This window comes from Chiloscyllium punctatum, chromosome 3, assembly GCF_047496795.1.
Source record: "Chiloscyllium punctatum isolate Juve2018m chromosome 3, sChiPun1.3, whole genome shotgun sequence".
NCBI classification, from domain to species: Eukaryota; Metazoa; Chordata; class Chondrichthyes; order Orectolobiformes; family Hemiscylliidae; genus Chiloscyllium; species Chiloscyllium punctatum.
The window spans coordinates 94,916,178-94,939,869 of NC_092741.1; the positions used below are offsets into that span (position 1 = coordinate 94,916,178).

Below are 23,692 nucleotides of genomic sequence, written 5' to 3' on the forward strand. Positions count from 1 at the left end.
CCTATCTCAGAGAAGCTTTTGTCTCACCCCGGTCTTTTGTGTGTGACCACTTATTTTAAAACAGCAACTCCTAGTTCTAGATTCTCACACAAGAGGAAACATTCTCGTCATGTCTACCCTGTCAAGACCCCTTAATATCTTGTACATTTCAACCAGACCACCTTTTACACTTCTGAATTACTACAGATACAAGGTTAACTTTTCTTCATAAGACAATTCGTAAGCCTTTTCTGAACACTTCTAATGCATTGACATCCATTCTTAAGAAAGGAAACCAATACTGTATACAGCACTCCAGATGGTGTGTTATCAATGACTTGTATAACAGAGGCATAACATTCCTACTTTTGTATTCAGTTCCCTTTTCTAACTACTTGCATCAGGAATGGCAGCTTAATGTTCCAGGATACAAATGCTACAGGAAGGATAGAAAGGGGGGCAAGAGAGGAGGGGGAGTGGCATTTTTGATAAGGGATAGCATTACAGCAGTGCTGAGGGAGGATATTCCCGGAAATACATCCAGGGAAGTTATTTGGGTGGAACAGAGAAATAAGAAAGGGATGATCACCTAATTGGGATTGTATTATACACCACCCAATAGTCAGAAGAAAATTGAGAAACAAACTTGTAGGGAGATCTCAGCTATCTGTAAGAATAATAGGGTAATTATGGTAGGGGATTTTAACTTTCCAAATATCGACTGGGACTGCCATAGTGTTAAAGGTTTAGATGGAGAGGAATTTCTTAAGTGTGTACAAGACAATTTTCTGATTCAGTATGTGGATGTACCCACTAGAGAAGGTGCCTACTCTTGGGAAATAAGGCAGGGCAGGTGACTGAGGTGTCACTGGGGGAGCACTTTGGGGCCAGCGACCATAGTTCTATTAGATTTTAAATAGTGATGGAAAAGGATAGACCAGATGTAAAAGTTGAAGTTCTAAATTGGAGAAAGGCCAATTTTGAGGGTATTAGGCAAGAACTTTCGAAAGCTGATTGGAGGCAGATGTTCGCAGGTAAAGGGATGGCTGAAAATGGGGAAGCCTTCAGAAATGAGATAACAAGAATCCAGAGAAAGTATATTCCTGTCAGAGTTAAAGGGAAGGCTGGTAGGTATAGGGAATGCTGGATGATTAAAGAAATGAGGGTTTAGTTAAGAAAAACAAGGAAGCATACGTCAGGTATAGACAGGATAGATCGAGTGAATCCTTAGAAGAGTATAAAGGAAGTAGGAGTATAATTAAGAGGGAAATCAGGAGGACAAAACGGGGACATGAGATAGCTTTGACAAATAGAATTAAGGAGAATCCAAAGGGTTTTTACAAATATATTAAGGACAAAAGGGTAACTAGGGTGAGAATAGGGCCCCTCAAAGATCAGCAAGGCGGCCTTTGTGTGGAGCCACAGATAGTGGGGAGATCCTGAATGAATATTTTGCATCAGTATTTACTGTGGAAAAGAATATGGAAGATATGGACTGTAGGGAAATTGATGGTGACATCTTGCAAAATGTCCAGATTACAGAGGAGGAAGTGCTGGATGTCTTGAAATGGTTAAAAGGTGGATAAATCCCATGGACCTGATCAGGTGTACCCGAGAACTCTGTGGGAAGCTCGAGAGGTGATTGCGGAGCCTCTTGCTGAGATATTTGTATCATCGATAGTCACAGGTGAGGTGCCAGAAGACTGGAGGTTGGCAAGTGTGGTGCCACTATTTAAGAAGGTCGGTAAAGCCAAGCCAGAGAACTATAGACTAGTGAGCCTGACCTCGGTGGTGCACATTGTTGGAGGGAATCCTGAGGGACAGGATGTACATGCATTTGGAAAGGCAAGGACTGATTAGGGATAGTCAACATGGCTTTGTGCATGGGAAATCATGTCTCACAAACTTGATTGAGTTTTTTGAAGAAGTAACAAAGAAGATTGATGAGGGCAGAGCAGTGGATGTGATCTATATGGACTTCAGTAAGGCGTTCGACAAGGTTCCCCTGGGAGACTGATTAGCAAGGTTAGATCTCATGGAATACAGGGAGAACTAGCCATTTGGATACAGAACTGGCTCAATGGTAGAAGACGGAGGGTGGTGGTGGAGGTTGTTTTTCAGACTAGTGGCCTGTGACCAGTGGAGTGCCACTAGGATCGGTACTGGGTCCTCTACATAAATTTACATAAATGATTTGGATGCGAGCATAAGAATTACAGTTAGTAAGTTTGCAGATGACACCAAAATTGGAGGTGTAGTGGACAGCAAAGAGGGTTACCTCAGTATACAACAGGATTTGGATCAGATGGGCCAATGGGCTGAGAAGTGGCAGATGGAGTTTAATTCAGAAAAATGCAAGGTGCTGCATTTTGGGAAGCAAATCTTAGCAGGACTTATACACGTAATGGTAAGATCCTAGGGAGTGTTGCTGAACAAAGAGACCTTGGAGTGCAGGTTCATAGCTCCTTGAAAGTGGAGCCACAGGTAGGTAGGATTGTGAAGGCAGCGTTTGGTATGATTTCCGTTATTGGTCAGAGTATTGAGTATAGGAGTTGGGCGGTCATGTTGAGGCTGTACAGGACACTTGGAATATTGCATGCAATTCTGGTCTCCTTCCTATAGGAAAGATGTTGTGAAACTTGAAAGGGTTCAGAAAAGATTTATAAGGATGTTGCCAGGGTTGGAGGATTTGAGCTACAGGGAAACAGGCTGAGGGTGTTTTCCCTGGAGCGTCGGAGGCTGAGGGGTGACCTTATAGAGGTTTACAAAATTATGAGGGGCGTGGATAGGATAAATAAACAAAGTCCTTTCCCTGGGGTCGGAGAGTCCAGAACTAGAGGGCATAGGTTTAGGGTGAGAGGGGAAAGATATAAAAGAGATGTATGGGGCAACTTTTTCACGCAGAAGGTGGTATGTGTATGGAATGAGCTGCCAGAAGATGTAGTGGAGGCTGGTACAATTGCAACATTTAAGAGGCATTTGGATGGGTGTATGAATAGGAAGGGTTTGGAAGGATATGGGCTAAGTGCTGGCAGGTGGGACTAGATTGGGTTGGGATATCTGGTCGGCATGGACAGGTTGGACTGAAGGCTCTGTTTCCATGCTGTACATCTCTATGACTATGACAAGCAATTCAATACACATACCCATCAGCCTTTCCTGTAGACAGCACCAAAGTCCTTATCTGAGTTCCCTGTGGCAGATCTAGTGTTCAACTCATCGTCCAGTAAACTGGTACCAGTGCCCCTGCCCCGTAAGTCACTGATATGTCAAACCACATCAGACTTCAAGCTCTAAATCTTCCTTTAAATTATATACAGTATCAGTATGTTTGCAATTTCAGAGAAGAGTTGTAGCTCAGGCTGTGGATCAAGTTGTAAGTTTGCTCACTGAGCTGGTAGATTTGTTCTCAGATGTTTCATCACCATGCCAGGTAACATCATCAGTGAACCTCTGATGAGCACTCATGTTCTGTCCCACTTGCTATTTATGTGTCTTGGTCTTTTGTGGTGGGTGATATCACTTCCGGTTCTGTTTCTGAGAGGTTGGTAAATGTGGTCCAAATCGATATGTTTGTTGATGGAGTTCCGGTTTGAGTGCCAGGCCCTTAGGAATTTCTGAAAGACAACGAACTTAGGAAGAAACCCAGCAGGCCATCAGACATTTGCTCCAACACTAAGCAGAAGGAAAGAAGAAACACCCTCAACACAATGGAAAGCCTTCGAATGACTCAGAAAAATCAGAAATATCTTAATCCTACTGGCAGACGAAGAGCACATGACCATCATCCTAAACAGAACACAATACTCACAGATACCAACACCTACCAATAGGTGGCGATGGACCAAACTCCATCGATAGAAAACCGTATTATAGCAGTCCTGAGGAAACTACACAAGACAGGTGAAATTAATAAGACAAACTTCCAAAGAATGAAACCTGAAGGACCCAACACACCCCATTTCTATGATTTACCAAAGGTACATAAACAAGGAACAGCTCTCCCCCCCCCAATCCCCCCTCCAGACCGATAGTCTCACTTCCCGGCACACCATCATACAGACTAGCAAATCAACTGCAACACAAACCGAAACACTGAGTTGAAGACTCAAGCCACTCCATCCAGGGATTCCTTAACATCATCAAAGACAGCAAGGTAGATGACAACGAGGTCATGGTTTCCTTCGACATGACGGCCATTCACATCAGTAAATATCACGATAGCCAAAGAAACACTGGTTTCATTGCTAGACAAACCAGGGACACAAACACCTGACAGCACCAACTCCATCAGCAAGGACAGCATCCTCAAACAAGTAGACCAGTGTCTCTTAACAGACTTCACCTTCAACGACAAGATCTACAAACAAATTAATGGGATGCCTATAGGGTCACCAATATTATGACTCTTAGCAGAAAGAGTTATGCAGAAGTTAGAACATACAGCCCTTCCCAGAATCCAGCCCAAGCTTTGGGTCCACTATGTGGATGACACCTTTGTCATCACGAAACACAACAAATTAGAAGAAGCCCACAAAAACATAAACAACATCCTTACTGATATAAATTTCACCAACAGGAAGAAAACAACAATAGACTCCCCTTCCTAGATGTCACAGGAGAACGAAAAGCCATTGGAAAGCTGCAGACCAGCATTTACAGGAAAGCCACACACATTGACCACATACTCAACTACAGGAGCAATCATCCCAACACCCACAAATGGAGCTGCATCAGGACATTATTTAAATGAGTCACAACACACTGCAGCACCCAGGAACTGTGAGAAGTCGAGGAAAAACACCTATATGACGTATGCAGGAAGAATAGTACTCAATAAGCACAGCCTGCCGATTCCTGCACAACAGACTAAACAAGACACAACACACCTCGAGACCCTGCTACACATTAAAGACACCTTGGAGATGACAACCACACTACTCCAGCCCCTAGGTATCATGGTAGTCTATAAACCTACCACCACAATCCAGGTCTTTTTCAATATATAATTTCAGTTGTATCACACTAAACTTTTGCTTTAAATTCTGTGTCACACAATCTTATACTTCACAACCACCTAAAGAAGGAGCAGCACTCCAAAAGCTAGTGCTTCCGAATAAACCTGTTGGATCATAATCTGATGTTGTGTGATTTTTAACTTCATATATCAACAATAGACATCCCTGTAATGATAGAAGAAAGTGAGGACTGCAGATGCTGGAGATCAGAGCTGAAAATGTGTTGCTGGAAAAGCGCAGCAGGTCAGGCAGCATCAAAGGAACAGGAGAATTGACGTTTTGGGCATGAGCCCTTCTTCAGCCCTTCCTGAAGAAAGGCTCATGCCCGAAACATCGATTCTCCTGCTCCTTGGATGCTGCCTGACCTGCTGCGCTTTTCCAGCAACACATTTTCATCCCTGTAATGATAGTATTGTCTCCTTCATCGTGATCCAAATATCCAGATGTATCTGTCATCTAACAGTTAACATCCTATTATTTCTGATATGTACAGCTAGTCTGCAATAGAGAAGTATGAGAGACAGTGAGTGTTACTTTGAATTTGTTTGGGTGATATGGCTATCACTGAAGAGCTGCCAGTAAGTGTCAAATGTAAGATGTAGGCGTGAGGCTTGCTGAACTGCTACGTACATAAGGCTGTGATGTAGTATATGATGCCAAGTATGAGTTTCAATTAGTGGAGATTATTGGCAGAAAATGATAGGAATGTGGTGGATAGAGCAGTGGCTGACTTGAGTTGTGCAGTTTGTAGAAGATAGCAGCTGAGGACACGTTAAATGACTTTCATCACTGATGTGAGATGAACAGTCTTGTAGTACTGCATCTCGGCCTCAGGCTTAACTTCCAGCACTGATGTCATTCTAATTGGTTCCATTATTTTCTGAACATGTATCGCCTGGATCCTAGGAATATAGGATATTGCACTTCTTTACCACCTTTTCTGCCAAGACCTCCAATTCAGCATCAGAGAAGCCCCCTCTCTACTGTTTCCAATGTCTTACATGTCGAAATCACATCCTGTATAATTTCCATTGGCTGCCAATCACAATGTACTCCCCTGTTAAGAGTTGCAGGACAGTTTTGATACCTCATCTTTTCAGGCACTTTACAACCTTCTGGACTCAATATTGAATTCCATTTCAGGTTACAAACTCTGTTCCCCATTTTGTTGCTGGTGTCATGTGCCGTCTGAGTCTTGTTTTTCTTTAGCTTTGGATGTAACCATTTATTATTCTACAGCTCGCACTGACTTTGAATGAATTTTCTTTTACTAGTCATTACCACTTCTTATACCTTTATTCCATGATATTTCTGTCATCTCCCATGCATTCTACTCTATCCCAACTGTTCACTTATGTACTTCCACCCATTCCACCTTTTCATGGCATAAAAAGCTTTTTCCATCTCTCTTCAATTCTGAAAAACAGTCATACCTGACCCAAAACATTTGCTTTATTATTCTTTCCACAGATGATGCCTGACCTGCTGAGGATTTGCAATTTATTTGTTGTTCAATTTTGAGATCTACAGTACTTACTTTTTATAATCTTTTTAAGCACTTTACGTGGTATGAGTTACTCACGATATTGAACCCTTTCTCAGGCATCCAGTCAATCAGAAGCAGGATAATACTAGCGGATCTTTGAAATTCTGAGAAATGGTAGGCAATATAAAGAAGTCATGCTGCCTAAATTAGAATTAGTGAATGCAGATTAATTGACCATGATGTTCCCTGTGTCGCAATGGAGGTTGGTCAATTTGTGCCACTCTGTAGATTGTTTTCTAATTGTAATGGTAAGTGGTGAATAAGCGCTACAACAAAAGTAAGTTCAATTTTAAAAATACAAGCTCTCAGCGACTAAAGAAATCCTGTAATTTTCAGCTAGTGTTTGAAACTTTCACCTACTGCCCCTGGCAATACTGAGATACTGATGACTCCCAGTAACTTGAAGATTTATCCAAACTGTGACACATTTAAACTTCCTTTTAAACAACTGCAGGCACAAAACTCTTCCTTTCTGGGGGCAATTACAGAGAGACATTTTGTGCAATTATACATGTTGTCCTTTTTTAAGAAAAGAGCCAAACAACAGAGTAAAATATGATTGTGCAATGCAGCTTACCTTAGAACAAATGTTAAAATTTATCTACCATTCCACATGGCAATGTTACAATCTGCTGTTGGGAAACTCACTTGTTTCTTCACAGTAAATTTCACTAGGACCTGAATGCTATCCCTCTAAAATTGCATGAAGAAAATCAAATTTTTGTCATTCAACAATTAACTGAGCAGCACGGATTGCTTTAGGACATATCTAAACATAACTGTCCAATTATCACCAGTTGCAGAAGCTGATTCAAATAAAACAACCTATTCTTCAAAACCCTGTATTAATAGTAATGAATGAAACCCTCATTTGCTCAGTGAATTTTTGATATCTGCATGTATTTACCATGGGTGTTCACATTCGCTTTTCATCAGTGAAATATACCAGCACAATAGCATGTGAAATAATATTATTCATTAAACATATCCCAGGTTTCAGGTTTAATTTAAAAATTCAAGTTTGACAGACGTTGTGCAGCTTCACATAACAGACATGTTTTTATTTCAAAGCTGTTTATTTTCTCATCTGTTAGGAGAGGAAGTATGCAATAATAACCTGTTTGAAAGCCATTCCCTTTTGCTGTCAACAATGGAATCTTCTCAAATATTTGCTCCAATGTAACAAACAAAATTAAGCATGTGGGAGCACAATGTACAACAAATTTCCTTAGTATTAACAGCAAACATTTCCTTAAATAAATCAACACATCATCCCTGATAGCTTAGAATGTAAATTTTCTTCAAATTGTCCATTATAAAAACTGGGAGAAAGTGAGGACTGTGGATGCTGGAGAATCAGTCGAAAAGTGTGGCGTTGGAAAAGCACAGTAGGTCAGGCAGCATCTGAGGAACAGGATTGTTGATGTTTCGGGCATAAGCCCTTCATCAGGAATCAATGTCCAAAGCAGCATTATAAAAACTGCCCAATTTATATTCAAGCAAAAATGTGAAAATCAACCTCATGATGTATAACAGATTCATGGAAATCAGAAAAGACAAAACCCATGACCCATTTTACTCATGAGTTAGTTGATAAGCAGAGTGAAACTAACAAAATCAACTACAACTTATTATGATCAATTAGAAAAGTTATACATGTGGGCACTGAATGATGCGCACACGCATCAGGTTTGAATTGAAATGCAATCATGTACAAGTGTCCTCCATAGTCTATCAGTCATGTAGCATCTGTAGTGGAATTGAAGTGACTATTGTACTGCAATACTGTAAGAAAGCACAGATGCTGACAAGTGACACAAACAGACACAGAGCTGTGAGCCACCACTAAAATAAACAAAACCACAGTTAAAATACACGTGAAAAGAAAATGGCTGCAAGTTTTCGCCTACTTTTAGCTCCTGCAGAAGAAAGGCATCAAGTTAATATAAATTGTCTGATAGACACTCGTGCATCATGCATCATCATGACCTTCACAAACCTGTGTGAGGCAATCTAAAAATGAAGTCCTCAAAGTAAAGGCTGTACGATTCCATCATGCTAATGCACAAGGACAGGTTAGTCTGCAAACTCATTGCAGCAATATGAACAAGGATCCGGAGTTTCAGATCACAAATGGGAAGCAATTACCACTCATCCCAGCCAAGGGAAAGACAAAAGCATGAACTGGTAATCCTCAACATGCCAAAAGAAATTTGCAACATATTGCTGTACACTAATCCACAGTCTGTATAACAGATCTTAGAAGAATACAAAGACATGTTTACAAGTTTAGCTTGTCTTCCAGGAGACTACCACTCAATGATGAGTGTATAAGACTAATCCCGCATCTGCTGAGGAATACTCCACCTGCTGCCAAGAGTGAAGAGCTGTGAAAAAAAAGGGAGTAAATAAGAAAGGGACAACTTCCAACAGAAGGGATTAGTGTGGTAGCAGTGAAACAACCTGAAAAGCTAAGAAAATGTATTGATTCAAAGGATCTAAATAAAGACCTGAAGAGATCTTACTAGCCAATGCAAGACATCAAAGGAATTTTCCCGTAACTTGCAAAGGCAATAGTCATCATTACCCTGGATGTGAAGCATGGTTACTGGCAAGTGAAGTTGGATAAAAGTATAGTTTTCTAGCTACATTCTCCCTTCAGGAGGAAAAGATGTTTATGCAGACTAATTAACATGTCTCTTGTTCCAGAAATATATCAATACAGACAATGAGACAGTTAGTGACCTTCCTAGAATGGGATATACAATGGATGACTTGATATTTTAATGATGTGGAGACACATTGGAAGCAGACATTGCTGACCACAACCACAATCTAGTACAACTGCTTAACAGAGCTTGCCAGATGAATCTGAAGTTGAATAAGAAAAATATGCAATTAATGTTGCCCAAAGTCACATATAGCTCATGTACTGCCTGTAAAAGGTTCTTGCCTGAAGTCTGAAAGGTGACAGCTGTATTAGCAATGCAGTGATCAGATGTAAAAACAGTGCAATGATTTGCCCGGTTTGTTAACTATTTGGCAAAATTCTTGCCCGTTTTGTCTTCAGAGTGTGCACTATTTCACATCTCACTGCCAAGGACGAGCAGTGGTACTGAGGTTTAAAACAAGAAGCAGTATTCATTAAAATTTAGCAAATAGTGACAGTAACACCAATGTTGAAACAGTATGATATAAATAATGAAGTCATCCTCCAGTGTAATGGCAGTGAGACAGGGGTTAGAGCAACTGATTGCAGCAAGGTGGACTGGTTGTATTTACATCCAGGGTAATGGGCCAACACTGTACTCGGATCAATGTCAATGCTTGTGAACATTCGCATCAATACCTACTTGGAAGACACAGAGTGACAGTTAAATCCAACCACAAGCCACTTTAATGCAATTACTTCGAACAGTTACTATCTGCTCCAAAGCATCTTCAAAGAAAGTTACTCTGGTTACCATCTGGATGTGACATACAAGTATGGGAAACAGAGTATATCACAAACATTGTGCCGAGAGCAGCATTCCCAAGGAAGAAAATTGGGGATGCTACAACAGTGTGAAATCTTCCAGATTTAATATGAAACAGCAGTTCATTATGTTCTGGAAGTCATCAACCAGCAGACACATTTCATATAACATGCAAGAACCTTAGTTCAATCAAGAAAATTACTCAACAAGATGCAAATTTTCAAGTGTTACAAGACGTAGTGATAAACAAATGGTCCAAAGTTGTTAAGGATATAGCTGTTGTCATTTGGGGTATATTATCAAAGAGTGATGAACTGATATCCCAAGATGACATATTGCACAAAGGAAATTAAGTCATTCCCCCCAAGAGAATGAGTGAAGAGATGCAAAACCAGACCCATGCAAGCACCAGAGAGTTCCATTAAGTCTCAAGAAGGCAAGAGAAGTACTCAATTAGCTAAATATTAGCAAAACAAAACCATACCAGCTAGTGCCATGATTATAATGAATACCAAGATAAGCAAGTCAAAAAGTTGATGACACATAAGATCCCAGACAAACTGTGGATGAAGCTCAGAATAGATCTCTTCACACTCATACGAACTGATTATCTTGTCACAGTAGATTACTATTCTAATTACTAGGAGGTGGGCTAACTGACTTCAGAGATTGTCAAATGGCTAACAGCATATTTCAGCCATTATGGCATTCCTGACACTCAAATAAGTGACGATCATCCTCAGGTCACACGTGAAGGCTTCAGGCACTTCATAAAATAGTTGGGAAATTCAATATCACACAGTATCTCCACAAGATCCCCAGTCAAATGAAAAGGCTGAGGCAGCAGTGAAAATCAAGAAGGGGATCATAATGAAATTGACCAAATCCCACAAAGATGTGTACATGCTAATCATTGAGTAGAGAAACACATCTACTGAATCAGGCACAGAAAGTCACAATATACACAAATTACTCTTCCAAAAACAAAAAGGCTACTTAAGCCAGATGTAACAGCATGTGTAAGCAACAATATCAAGTTGAAATGACAGAAAACCAGATTTTATTTTGACAAGATTGCTGAGCCATTGCTAGAGTTGAGCATTAGAGAGCCAGTCAGGGTACAAACCTTCAATATTCTCAAGAAAAGCCTAGTTGCAAAAAGGACCTGCATGGAGCAGTTGTCACCTTGATCATATGCAGTACAAGTGAATGCCCAGCTATACAATCATAACCACAGGCCCAACTAGAGGAGATATTCCTCCGTTGCAGGAGGCTGATCATGAAGAGGTGAATGCACCACCTAAACAGATCACATATCAACCAGCTGACCCAGAAGTCCACAGCAACCCAACTATCGAAACAGAACAACAAAGGCTAAGACAGCAACAAGAAATGGCACAGGAATAACACTCTCTGGAAGCTGCAACAACAAGCACACACATACAATTAAGAGACCAGCACTTTTTAAGGAGCGTGTTTGCAATTTATGTGTGTAGACTAATGGGAATAACAAACTGATAAGGAATGAGAACACATATATATTTAGTATCTAGGATAACTCAAAATCTATATGATTTTGTTTTGTAATTAAAGATGTTTGGATTGAAATGCAATCATGTCCCTTCTAGTTTTCCATCACCATGAGGCATATACATTGTAGATAGACATCTTAAGCTCATGTCACTAAAGGCCTCATGTCGAACGCATTGCCGTGTTGCACACTCAAAACAATAACAGATTGGGCACCTGAGTGAGGCTGCCATCACCCACAGAATTGTAATCAGCTTTTCAAGAAAGAAAGAAACAAAAACACATTAGTATTTTCAAATCCAAATCCATAAAACTGGTTTAAAATGCTAAAAATCTTATATCAAAGCAGAAGATGCAGGCCAGGTAGTATCTGGAGAGACAGAGAAAAACACAGTTTAACATTTCAAGTCTCTCTCTCTCTTCCCCCAGATGCTGCTGGGCCTGTTGAGCATTTCCAGTAATTGCTTTCAGATCAAGAGTTTGTTTAGTGTGCTATTTAATTTGTACACTTCCTACAGTTTATCTCTTGTCTCAGCAAACTTAATTTTTATTTTAAAGGCTAATTACTGTCTTGTTCTTTTGGTCTGGTCTTCTCAGGTATACGCCACTAACATGCTTTTGGGTAACAATCGATTTTTTTTCAGATGTTTGCAAGAGTAGCTTAGTAGATTTCACCCTCTACTTCAGTACCTGGCCTCTGAAAGTACTTATTTTTCATAGAGTAGAGCTGGTAATTCATTGTTTTGAGGATATTGAAAATGCAACAGCATATCATACTACTCCATGGCTCTCCCTGTTGCTTCTCTAATAAACTATGTTAACATGTTTTCAATCCTGTCATTCTCCTACAATCAAAGGACACATTTCAAAAGATAGAGTTGCTTACAGAGTCAAAGTAAGTGTGGTCTTGCTAGTACTGTAAGAGTAATAGCAATCATAGCACAGACCATGGATTGGCAATTGCCTTTGGTAAATTCTAATTAAGACTTTGTCAATTTTTAGCCAGTGCATTTTCATAATTTTTAGATTAGATTAGATTAGATTAGATTACTTACAGTGTGGAAACAGGCCCTTCGGCCCAACAAGTCCACACCGCCCCGCCGAAGCGTAACCCACCCATACCCCTACATCTACATCTACCTCTTACCTAACACTACGGGCAATTTAGCATGGCCAATTCACCTGACCTGCACAACTTTGGACTGTGGGAGGAAACCGGAGCACCCGGAGGAAACCCACGCAGACACGGGGAGAACGTGCAAACTCCACACAGTCAGTCGCCTGAGGCGGGCGTTGAACCCGGGTCTCCGGCGCTGTGAGGCAGCAGTGCCAACCACTGTGCCACCGTGCCGCCCACAAATTTTGTACATCTTCTTCTTTATAGGAGAATTAGTAACCATCTTCATGAAGTCATTTCCTCACTGCAGTCTCTTAATGACAATTCTAGAAAATAATTTGATGAATGGTCAGGGCCGGCACGGTCGCTCAGTGGTTAGCACTGCTCCCTCACAGCACCGGAGACCCATGTTCAATTCTAACCTCAGGTGACTACCCTCGTGGAGTTTGCATGTTCTCTCCATTTGTGCATGGGCAGGATGCCTATCGGAGGGTTTGTGTGGACTCAATGGGCAGAATGGCCTGTGTTCACACCATAGCGATTCTATGAAGCACTACACTAACAGAGGTCCTGTATGGCTGCAGAATAAGCAGAACAATTTCAATGAGCACAACAAGGACAGCAGATGCTGGAAGCCGGAGTCAATAGATATGGAGCTGGAGGAGCACAATAGGTCAGACAGCAGCAGAGGAGCAGGAATATCAACATTTCAGGACTGGCTTCTTCATCAGGGATAATAAAGGTCCTGATGAAGGATCCTGAACCAGAACATTTTCCTTCCTGCTCTCTGATGCTGTCTGACCTGCTGTGCTTCTCCAGCTCCAAGTGTATTAATTTCAATGAGCAACTAACTTTGCCACAAATTCAAACGAAAGGGAAACTAATCATTCATCATTACCTGACTTCAACTCAGAATTAGAACCAAAATAGAAACAAAATGTGATGTTGATGATAGCCAAAAAAGGCTAAATGGACTCAATATCATTTTGACTGACAATTAGCACAATCATATACGAAGCTGCAAACTGTAGCCATGAGTTAGCATTTAACTTTGATGGACCTCAGAAAGCAAATTTTTACACAAGAATCAAACAACAAAATAGCTTCCAGCAAAATAGAGCAAGAAATTTAATAAATCACTATGCCACATACCAGACACGACTCTGCATTCTGCCTTGAAGAAGTCAAAGAGTCTTAAGTGAAGTCAGACACAGAAAATGTAAGGCAAATACAGCAAAGTATCGGACACTGTAGTAGAGTGAACATCATTCTTCAAAGCACCTCAGTCCTTACCAGCAGCCGCCAAAGAATCAGAGGAATTAAAACAACTGTTGAGATGTCGAAGTCATATGTGTCAAGCAGATGGACGGATATTCTTCACAGTTTCTTACATGAGCTAGAGAGCTACACAGAGATTGTTTTAGTGTACAGACAGTCTGGATTCCAAATTCCAAATTCAGTGGTAAATCCAGTTTTCTTCCATTACTGCTTATTGACTGTAGTGACAGAGCAGCAGACAAAGCGACGTCTTGTTGCAAGCACAGAGGAAGTGAATAACATCTGCTTTCCTATTTAAGCACAAGAGCATCTGTGTTTAAAAAGCAGGCGCCCTTTACAGCGATGAGGAGTAGCCCACTTTCAGAATGACTTAATCAGCACACACACAAGCCCCAAGTTAAAGTATTTACAGGAAAGCAGTTCAGTCAGAGTAGAAAGGTGGTCACATTTCCTCCACTTTCAGACATCTGCGGGTGCTGACAGGATTATAGCATGAACCAGCAGTTTTTCATTGTACAAAGGAATATCTATACTGACTGAGTGCCTAGTTTGGTCAGCCAGATCCTATAGTGAGTTTTTTTTAACCTTTCCCTCCTGTTCTCTCATAGCTCCACTTTCTGCAGCAAGCTAGAGGTGGAATGCGATATTGAAAGAACAAGAAGAGACTGAGGTACACCCACAGAGCCAGCCAAATTGAAATTGAGAGAGAGAAAGTTTAAGGAGAGAAACAGGAAACGACAATGAAAATTCCTGATGCTCAAGTACAATCTTAGCTCTCTGATATAGAGTTTATTTTAAACTTCATCATTATAAAAACTGCTGGTAACAGTTAGGACAGGAAAGTCAGCACAAGACATTAAACTGAAAGGGAGGAAGTAAAAAGTTGCTCATAATATGGTTTTATCTTAATGACTGTGAACAATGGATTAATGTTATGGCTTGTTACTATGTGAGGAAAGTACATAACATTAGCAATTTTTTCTTCCAGTTCAACACAACCACCAATATGCTCCATAAATATCTTTTTTATTTGTACTCATCAATGCATCCTCTTCCACATTCAAACAACACATTGGAATCAATATCATGCTGTGAAGTTTCAAATGTGCTCAGCAATTTATGGCAGAAATGTTGCAGGTCACACATTGGTTTGAGGTATGAATGAACTGAGTGTTTCCAATGCTGAATTCTATGCAAAATAACATACCTATTTGCTTCTTTCAAAGACACAGTATCCTTATTTTCCTCGGCAGACTTAGTCACTTGTGACAAACTGACTCTTACAATAAAACAACAGATGATTTGCACATATTATTGCAATGCTGAAATGCCTACAAAAGGGTCATTATTCAATATATTGTAAGTAAATCCACTTTTTAATTATTCTCTAAAAATGAAGTTCTCACACAGTCTTGTATTTCATTTTGGCAGATTGAACTTAATTCAAACAGCCTGGAAGTTTCCAACAAACTGGCTTGTAGATGAGAATTAATGCAAGCTAAAATGTAGTAGTTTCTAAGATCCTCTTTCTATAGACCAACAAAAAAAACAACCCTTTTATATAGAAAAACTTATTTCTAACTTGTTAAAGGAAGCTTGATCCCTTGTGCCAACAAGCTAATATTTTTATATAAAGATAATTACATAGGGTAGAGTCTCTGATGCTCTAGCGTCGGAGAAGAAGTGCTGATAACATTACTTGCAATACTAATATTCCATCTACTGCTTTTCCCCCATATTTCAATGCTCATTAATTTATCCGGAACTCCTTTCCTAATGGCACTCTAATGCATCAGTGCATAACCAGCTTCTCAATAGCAGTTAGGGATGGAACAACAACTGGCCTAATCAATGATGCCAACATCTTGTGAAACAGTAAAATCAAATATCTGAAGCAAAAAATTCTGCAGTACGGTTGTCTTACCTATAATTGGCAGATTATGTTGTTCATGTTCTTTATTATTTATAAGAAATTACTCTATCAAGCAACCTTTCGCTGGTGATTAAATGTATGAGCATAAGCAAAATCATGTTACATATGCAATCTTGATAACATGGCACTGTGTTAATCTAAGGTCCTTGGTAATGGTACGGACATACCAGAGAAGGAAAGCCCCTAAAGCTTTGTTAAGCAAGGACCAATCTGGAAGCAATTATGAGAATTTAGCTCATGCAGTTCTGTTTCTGTTGCTTTTACTTTTCTTCTAGTCAAACTTTATTTTATTTCCTTCCTTCTGTCTCGTTAATGATTAACGAGAGGTTTGTCATTTTTGAGAAGCCTAAGACAAACTTTAGAATGACTCGAGTTTTAAAGAAAATATGAATGGGATAGGTTGCATTACATTGAAACAAAATAAAAAGGCATACCAAAGTGTGCATGAGATGGTATTCCTTTTCATTTTGTTTCAATGTAATGCAACCTATCCCATTCATAATTCTTTTTTAAAGTACAATGATGAGCTGGATTGCATTAGTTTGACTTGAAAGGTTCTTAGAATAAATCAGTACACAATATTCTTACCTAAATACAAATTAAAGGATTTCTGAATACAATTATTTTAAAGTATGACATTGACTTTTGAACATTGACATTTTTTTTCTCAATCCAACTTTTTTTATATAAAAGATACTACTCACTTTTTTTTGCCACTTGTTTCTCTGTTAGGATACTTAAGAGTGAAATGTATACGTAAGAGGGAAATCAGGAGGGCAAAACAGGACATGAGATGGCTTTGGCAAATAGAATTAAGGAGAATTCAAAGGGTTTTTACAAATATGTTAAGGACAAAGGGTAACAAGGGAGAGAATAGGGCCCCTCAAAGATCAGCAAGGTGGCCTTTGTGTGGAGCCACAGAAAATGGGGGGGATACTAAATTAATATTTTGCATCAATATTTACTGTGGAAAAGCATATGGAAGATATAGACTGTAGGGAAATAGATGGTGACATCTTGCAAAATATCCAGATTACAGAGGAGGAAGTGCTGAATGTCTTGAAACGGTTAAAAGTGGATAACTCCCCACAACCTGATCAGGTGTACCCGAGAACTCTTTGGGAAGCTAGAGAAGTGATTGCTGGGCCTCTTGCTGAGATATTTGTATCATCGATAGTCACAGATGAGGTACCAGAAGACTGGAGGTTGGCAAATGTAGTGCCACTGTTTAAGAAAGGCAGTAAAGACAAGCCAGGAACTATAGACCGGTGAGCCTGACCTTGGTGGTGGGCAAGTTGTTGGAGGGAATCCTGAGGGACAGGATGTACATGTATTTGGAAAGGCAAGGACTGATTCGGGATAATCAACATGGCTTTGTGCGTGGGAAATCATGTCTCACAAACTTGATTGAGTTTTTTGAAGAAGTAACGAAGAAGATTGATGAGGGCAGAGCAGTAGATGTGACCTATATGTAGGAGGAGAAAGTGAGGACTGCAGATGCTGGAGATCAGAGCTGAAAATGTGTTGCTGGAAAAGCGCAGCAGGTCAGGCAGCATCCAAGGAGCAGGAGAATCGACGTTTCGGGCATGAGCCCTTCTTCCTATATGTACTTCAGTAAGGCGTTCGACAAGGTTCCTCATGAGACTGATTAGCAAGGTTAGATCTCATGGAATACAGGGAGAACTAGCCATTTGGATACAGAACTAGCTCAAAGGTAGAAGACAGAGGGTGGTGGTGGAGGGTTGTTTTTCAGACTGGAGGTCTGTGACCAGTGGAGTGCCACAAGGATCGGTGCCGAGTCCTCTACTTTTTGTCATTTACATAAATGATTTGGATGCGAGCATAAGAATTACAGTTAGTAAGTTTGCAGATGACACCAAAATTGGAGGTGTAGTGGACGCAAAGAGGGTTACCTCAGATTACAACAGGATCTTGACCAGATGGGCCAATGGGCTAAGAAGTGGCAGATGGAGTTTAATTCAGCTAAATGTGAGGTGCTGCATTTTGGGAAAGCAAATCTTAGCAGGACTTATACACTTAATGGTAAGATCCTAGGGAGTGTTGCTGAACAAAGAGACCTTGGAGTGCAGGTTCATAGCTCCTTGAAAGTGGAGTCGCAGGTAGATGGGATAGTGCAGAAGGCGTTTGATATGCTTTCCTTTATTGGTCAAGAGTATTGAGTACAGGAGTTGGGAGGTCATGTTGCGGCTGTATAGGACATTGGTCAGGCCACTGTTGAAATATTGCATGCAATTCTGGTCTCCTCCCTATAGGAAAGATGTTGTGAAACTTGAAAGGGTTCAGAAAAGATATACAAGGATGTTGCCAGGGTTGGAGGATTTGAGCTACAGGGAGAGGCTGAACGGGCTGGGGTTGTTTTCCCTGGAGCTTGGAGGCTGAGGGGTGACCTTGTAGAGGTTTACAAAATTATGAGGGGCATGGATAGGATAAATAGACAAAGTCTTTTCCCTGGGATCGGGGAGTCCAGAACTAGAGGGCATAGGTTTAGGGTGAGAGGGGAAAGATATAAAAGAGACCTAAGGGGCAACTTTTTCACGCAGAGGGTGGTATGTGAATGGAATGAGCTGCCAGAGGATGTGGTGAAGGCTGGTACAATTGCAATATTTAAGAGGCATTTGGATGGGTATATGAATAGGAAGGGTTTGGAGAGATATGGGCCGGGTGCTGGCAGGTGGGACTAGTTTGGGTTGGGATATCTGGTCAGCATGGACGGGTTGGACCGAAGGGTCTGCTTCCATGCTGTACATCTCTATGACTCTATGACTAATATAAAGAAACATTAATTTTTCACCACTTAGTCCCATAAATTTAACATCAATTCCATAATTGTAATTTTGTTTAATTGTGTAAGCTTCTTAGAGTTAAACTAATTTATAATTACATACCTGTTAACAAATAAAAACACATCCCATATGTTTGCATAGCTGTACCAGTAACATACCTAGCAAACAATGGCTGCATTGCAGTCTTCCCAATTCACCACAAATAAATGACATCAAAACATGACAAATGCTTTCCTCTCGAGAAAAATGGGAGCTAGGGAGGAAAATAAAGACTTAGATATGGCTGACCTTGAATGCTTCCATGTAAATATCTTCTAGTTTTACAAGTAAAGGATTCAGCTTAATGAGCTCCTGTTTCCCAGCTCTGTCAGAGCAGGAACAGCAAAACCAGATGGTTCACATTCAGCTGAAAATAGCTGCAGTTAAGCTAATAAATATTATTCAGAGATGACAAGATGATTAGATAATTATAATAGGCATGTTATAGAGTGAATCCAGACTATTGAGACTCCTTTTAATTCTGAACACAAAACGTTGCTAACCTTATTATAGGATTGAGAGACATATGGTTAGCACAACATACATTAAATAAATCGCCAGTCAGTTAAATACAAAACAAATTTTATTCTGAAGTATTGCAAAATCATAAACAACATAATTTCTACTTTTACACCATTATTATTTCTACACTGCCCATCTCCATTGATCGTGCTCCCCTCCAAACGTTAGTCACTCTGACATCCCCAAACTATCATCCAAAATAGGCAACCTATTGCCAGGGTTCTAACAATCATGGTACACAACTAATTTTGAGAAAAGCTACTGAAATATCCACAGGAACTCTCCCTCTGATATTTCCCTTAATTTGTTATGTCGTACTGGCCAATGAGATAGCCGAGATTAGGGATTGCAATAAGAGAATTTGAGTCTCGATATCCAGACCTTCTGCTACATATTAGCATTAATTTTAATTGCAAAGTATCATTTCAACAATATCAACATTTACTTGGCATTCTAATCCTTTTTGAAAGTTTTTTCAGGACTTAGATGATATTCTTTGGCCTGCCATTATTCTTGTATCATTCAATCATAGAATCAAATCCCTGGCCATTTGGCCACACATCCAAACTGACTCTCTGAGGAGCATCCCACCCAGACTCACACCCCACAGGGGGAGTCAGCACAATAAGTCAGTGTGGGGGCATGCAGATTAGTGTCGGAGTACACAATCTCCTTAAAACAGCATTACAATAATAGTTACCAATGCAGCACTAAAGTGCAGAAGCATACTGTAAGTGGATCAGAGTGTGCCATGAGGGTTCTGAGAGGTCACCACATATCAGATTCCAAAGTCCGTAGATGTGGAGTGCTATCAGAGCTTAAAGTTCAACCCTATGCAAAATTTGAAAACAACATTAAAGTTGATGACAACTGTTCATTCTCACCAGTCATGTTTCACTAGATTGAATGATTTAACTTCCCAGTTGGATGGCTACTGCAGATCGCTTTAGAAAACTAACGTTTTTTTTAAAAAAATATCATTTTGTTCATGAATATTGCACTGAATTTTAAGATTTGTGTTGTGCAGGTCCACTTATTTGATGAAGTATGTCCTGAAGACACTAGGTACCTGCTCAGACTTCAATGTCAAGAATTCTCAATGTGTAGCTTGTTTGCTCTTCGGTATGATATGCTAAATATTAATGAGGCAAGCTGTGCCATTCCTAAATAGATTACCTAGAACTAATCTCCCTTAATTGATGATTCATTTCTGTCTAGCAAAAACATTTGTCTCACTGCTTGGCAGATGCATAAAAGATGCAGTGACACAGATAGGCTTTGCTAAAGCTTGGGAAAAGCCTTGGAGTTCCGATAAGATTACATCAAGTATTGAGAACTGTCTCCAGACAGTTGAAAGTCAATTGGAAAATCCAAGCCAACATCCTTTACTCTACCTAAGTATCCTGCTAACAAGCTTGATTGGTTACCTGCTGCCTTCCAGCAAACTGGCATGTACTGCATTGATGCTCCCATTTCCACTCCTGTTCCCTACATGGGCTACAAAACAACTCAATATATAGACCCCAAATTTCAAACCCACATTAATGAGTCTCTGGAACAGGAGTAAAAAATAAAGTAGAATTTCAAGGTTCCCCCAACACATTGATCACTTCCACTGCAGAACCATTTCTGCCTTTTTTTCCTGAAACCCACAGGAACATAGGTTTGCCTGAAAAATTGTTTACATCTCTCCTCTGTGAAATCACACCAAAATGATCTCTAAATGTGGGCTGCCATGTGTTATTCAGGTTGTTAACTGAGCACTATTAAATGCCAGTGTTTCTTCAATTAAAGATTTCATTGAAGCTTTATGCAGGTCAGTCAAAGAAATGTTGTTACAAATCCTGAGAAAAGGCAAAATACAGTAACATCAGGATGAAACCCATAAACTGTATTTTAAACTCAGATATAGTACCTTCAAAATGTTATTGCCTGGCATGAATCCAAATTCTCAAGACCAAGGAATGTTTTTAAACAAGGAATATGGACACTGAGTTATTCTATTATTCAATCTCTGTAAATACAAGGTGTAATTCCGTACCTAAACTGCAATGAAAACACTGATAAAATCTTGCCACTGGACAATAATATAATTTACCTTTAAAATAATTCTTTTGGTCAACTTCCACAAAATACTTTTGAGATCTACTGCTATAATAGATGAACCGTCCATCAATTTGTTTATGTAGTAATAAATCATGTCTTTCATCTACTCCCATAATGACACTTTGAATCTTCTGCTTCCATGCAGGAGGATTTTCTCTTGCTCCCATTCTCTCTGCACTGATTACACACTCTGAAAGAACCTACGCTAGACCATGACTTCATGGAGTACAATGGTTTCACAGATTATTGTGAATGACGAAAGGGAGAGGATTTTGACCTGATTAGATTCATTTCACTGAAACTGAGTGTTTTTACACAAATACTGTAAAGTTTCATCAGACCAATCTAAAACATTAACTGCTTCTCTCCACAGATGCTACTTGAGCTGCTGAGAATTTCATTCCATCATTCTGGGTTTGATTTAACATTCATATATCAGACACAAACCCACTTTTCAAATTGTTTAGCCATGGAATAATAATTTTGTTCAATGGATTTGTGTGCATGCAGGAGAACCAAATATTTTAGACACAGGAAAAGAGAATCTCAGGCCTAGAAAGAAGGTAAATATTAGCTCTGAGGCATGAATGAGGGTTAAGTGAGAGCTGAAAGGCATTGCAACAGACAGCGTTTGATGAACTCAAAAGCTTCCACCTCAATGAGATTTCCAGCTTACATTTCTCAACAGAGAAACCCATCAATTTCTGTCACGCTTTCATCTTAATCATTATACCAATGCTATGTCTACCTTTGTAAAATATGTTTGAATTTTCCACCCAATTACTATTGTATAAACCCAATAGCACAGCTCCCTCCCAGGTGAAGGTTTCACCATTCCAGTGAGCCAGTGTAGTTAACATACAGGACATTAATTTATGACACAGAAGCATCCTATAAAACTCAAAATTCATGTGAAGGATCATCGTATTTATCTAGTTTTTTTTGGCTGTATTTTTATGCCATTATTTTAGACTCAGAAAATCCTTTTGATCCCCCAAAACTGAAATATTTCATAATGTCTATTTACAAATATTAAACACTTTCGATTATGTTGTTCAAAAATTTCAATTTAGTTTGAAAAGAATTAAACCAAGGTTGTAAATTAATTTGATAAACTAACGTAATTTATTGAGTTAAAACAACTCTTAATTTCAACATTTCCTCTGGATTTGTAACTGAGAATGAGTTGAACAAAGTACTTTCTGGGTGGCCAAGTCCTGAATTTTAGTGCGTGTTGTTTTCATCTGATTAATTACACATTTAAGCCATAAAACATCATTAAACATTCAGATGTGGATGATTTCCAATGTGTACTGAAGTGGTTTGGCATTCTAACAATTAAATGCACACAAAACAGATGTAATCCAGCTTGTTTAGAAAGGCAAACACCATTCATTTTGCAAAGAAAAAGTATGAAAAATAAAGTAACTATGTGGTAACTAATAACTTTCACATAACCACAAGATAATGAATAGTATTAAATTGTATGGTGAAAATGTAAAACATATCCACAATATAACAAACTGTTAAAATAGAAAAAAAATCATAGAATGATTGTATCTCAGAAGGAGGCCACTTGACATAATATATACATGCTGCTTCTCTATAACAGCAATCAGCTAGCTCTACGACCCATCTCTTTCCCCATAACATGGAAAAATGCACTCCATTGAAGACTTTGTAAACTTTTGTTAAATGCATGATATGACTGAAAAAAAAGTCTGAATTCAATGGAATGGATTTAGATTTATTGTCACATGTACATAAAAAACAATGAAAAATGTTTTCTTGTGTGTAATACTCAAAGTATCACTATGTTCCAGCGCTACTTTGAAACACTGAATATAATGCAAGATTTTACTTCAATAGAGTTCATCTTTCACTCTTCTTGTCCCTCCTTTGCTGCTCCTCTAGTTGCTGCTCAATACTGGCTGGAGTCTCTCTGTAACAGGTTCTGGGGTCTCTTTTAGGGGCCTCTGTTCCTGCTACAATCATGACTGCCAAGTCCGAGCTGGAGCCATGGGCTTAGGGTGCGTGGTGTTGTGCCTCTTGTCACCTATTCGATGCTCCTCCAGAGACTACTGCTGATCATCAGGGTTCTCAGCTGTCCCCTTCATCAATGCTCATGCTCTTTCAGGTGCCCAGGCCTAGCCACAGACCTGAGCCTTGTCTCAGCCTGTGAGTCCAGGCTGGGGGAAATCAGCTGGGGATCTCCTTTCAGTCACAGAGAACCCCTGGCTTGGGTGGAGGCATGTCCTGCTCATTCTAGCATTAGTGGTGCTGCTGCTACCAGAGGCCTCCTCCTTCACCTGCCACTCTCCAGGCTTTAAAGAAAAAGAGAAAA

The 23,692-nt window shown here is 39.7% G+C and overlaps 1 protein-coding gene across 9 annotated transcripts in view; it reads right to left on the reverse strand.

Annotated features, from left to right (window-relative positions):
* LOC140463037 (protein eva-1 homolog A-like) overlaps nucleotides 1-23,692 on the reverse strand; it is a 387,899-nt gene that overhangs the window by 45,206 nt on the left and 319,001 nt on the right. The window contains exon 1 of one of the 9 annotated variants that reach the window (XM_072556713.1): nucleotides 13,960-14,539. The exons of 7 other annotated variants lie outside the window; for them this stretch is intronic. The gene's annotated coding sequence lies outside the window, so the exon portion shown is untranslated. Of the gene's footprint in view, nucleotides 1-13,818; nucleotides 14,540-23,692 lie in introns of those variants that run through there. One more of the 9 variants, XM_072556702.1, reaches the window with a different exon arrangement.